This window comes from Zingiber officinale, chromosome 9A (assembly GCF_018446385.1).
Source record: "Zingiber officinale cultivar Zhangliang chromosome 9A, Zo_v1.1, whole genome shotgun sequence".
Taxonomy (NCBI): domain Eukaryota; kingdom Viridiplantae; phylum Streptophyta; class Magnoliopsida; order Zingiberales; family Zingiberaceae; genus Zingiber; species Zingiber officinale.
This window is the reverse complement of record NC_056002.1, coordinates 105,053,461-105,055,873: the sequence shown is the minus strand read 5'-3', so window position 1 is coordinate 105,055,873 and position 2,413 is coordinate 105,053,461.

Here is a 2,413-nt window from a genome sequence, read left to right as displayed (position 1 = left end):
TTTTTAGATGGATATTCAGTTTCTTTCAGTAATGATGTAGTTATTAAGAGAAATAAAGTGATTATCTGTTCTGGTACATTAGTTGACAATTTGTATACTTTAAATCCAATTTCTTCCACAAAGCAAAACATGAAAATTTATAACTCATCTTCTAACTCAAATAAAAGAAAAGAACCTTCGAAAATGAACCAAGCATATCTTTGGCATCTAAGGCTTGGTCATATTAACTTAAGTAGGATTCAGAGGCTAATAGCCGATGGAATTTTGGGTTCATTAGAGTTGGAAAATTTTCCAACTTGTGAATCTTGCTTGGAAGGTAAAATGACCAAGAGGCCATTCAAGGCCAAGGGGTATAGAGCCAAAGAAGTATTGGAATTGGTTCATTCTGATTTGTGTGGTCCTATGTCTGTCCAGGCAAGAGGTGGTTTTGAATATTTTGTCTCTTTTATAGATGATTATTCAAGATACGGATATATTTACCTAATGCGCCGCAAGTCCGAGTGCTTTGATAAGTTCAAAGAATACAAGGCTGATGTGGAGAAACGATTAGGTAAAAGTATCAAGACACTACGATCTGATCGTGGTGGCGAATACCTCTTAGGAGAGTTTAGGAATTACTTATCAGAGGCCGGGATTCAATCCCAATTGTCTGCACCTGGAACACCCCAACAGAATGGTGTAGCAGAACGAAGGAATAGGACTCTTATGGAGATGGTTAGATCGATGATGAGTTATTCAGAATTACCAAATTCGTTTTGGGGATATGCTCTGGAAATAGCAGTGTATGTTCTGAACTTAGTACCTTCTAAATCAGTTTCTTCTACTCCCATAGAATTGTGGAATGGGTGAAAACCCAGTCTAAGATATATTCGGATTTGGAGTAGTCCAGCACATGTGCTGAAACCAGATGCTGATAAGTTAGAATCCCGTACAGAAGTTCGAGTGTTTGTAGGATATCCCAAAGGAACGAAAGGTGGTTTATTTTATAGTCCTAAAGACCAGAAGGTCATTGTTAGCACCAATGCCCAGTTTTTAGAAGAAGACTATATAATGGATCACAAGCCCAGTAGTAAAATTGTTTTAGAAGAACTAAGAGAGGACACGTCTACTTTAGTACCAACAGTACAAGATAAAGTACCACAAGAGACTACAACACGTGTCACACATGATACACAACCACAGACAGTGCCTCGTCGTAGTGGGAGGGTTGTGAGGCAGCCTGAGAGATTCATGTTTTTGGGAGAGTCTTCGGACTTAATCCCCGGTAAATATGAACCTGATCCCCGGACATATGACGAAGCACTCCAAGATATAGATGCAGTATCTTGGCAAAAGGCGATGAATTCTAAAATAGAGTCTATGTACTCTAATAAGGTCTGGGAGCTTGTAGAACCACCTGATGGTGTAAAAGCCGTTGGATGTAAGTGGATCTACAAAAGGAAAAGAGGGACAGACGGGAAGGTAGAAACCTTCAAAGCTAGGCTTGTTGCGAAAGGGTACACTCAGAAAGAGGGAATCGATTATGAGGAAACCTTTTCACCGGTAGCCATGCTTAAGTCTATCCGGATACTCTTATCCATTGCTGCTCATATGGATTATGAGATTTGGCAAATGGATGTTAAGACAGCTTTCCTTAATGGAAGTCTTGAGGAAAACATCCATATGAGGCAACCAGAAGGGTTCATTGAAAAAGGTAAAGAGCATCTAGTGTGCAAGCTCAATCGGTCCATTTATGGACTGAAGCAAGCTTCAAGATCTTGGAACATCCGGTTTAATAAAGTAATCCAGTCATATGGATTTATTCAAAGTCCGGATGAGTCTTGTGTATATAAGAAGTGTAACGGAAACGTGGTGGTATTTCTTGTACTATACGTAGATGATATTTTGTTAATTGGCAACAATGTCAAGGTATTATCAGACGTAAGGGTATGGTTGTCCAAACAATTTGATATGAAGGATTTAGGAGAGTGTGCACACATTCTTGGGATCAAAGTAATAAGGGATCGCAAGAAAAGAATGTTGTGTCTGTCCCAAGCTTCATACATAGATACAATCCTTGCTCATTTTAGTATGCAGGATTCCAAGAAAGGTTTCTTACCTTTTAGGCATGGAATAGCTCTATCTAAAGAGATGTCTCCAAAGACATCAAAGGAGATAGAAGACATGAAAGTGGTTCCTTATGCTTCGACTGTAGGAAGCCTTATGTATGCAATGCTATGTACGAGACCTGATATCTGCTTTGCCATGGGCATGGTCAGTAGATATCAGAGTAACCCTGGACAAGGACATTGGACTGCGGTAAAACATATATTAAAGTACCTGAGAAGGACTAGAGATTATATGCTAGTTTACCAAGCAGACGATTTGCTCCCTGTGGGTTACACGGATTCAGATTTCCAATCAGATAGGGACA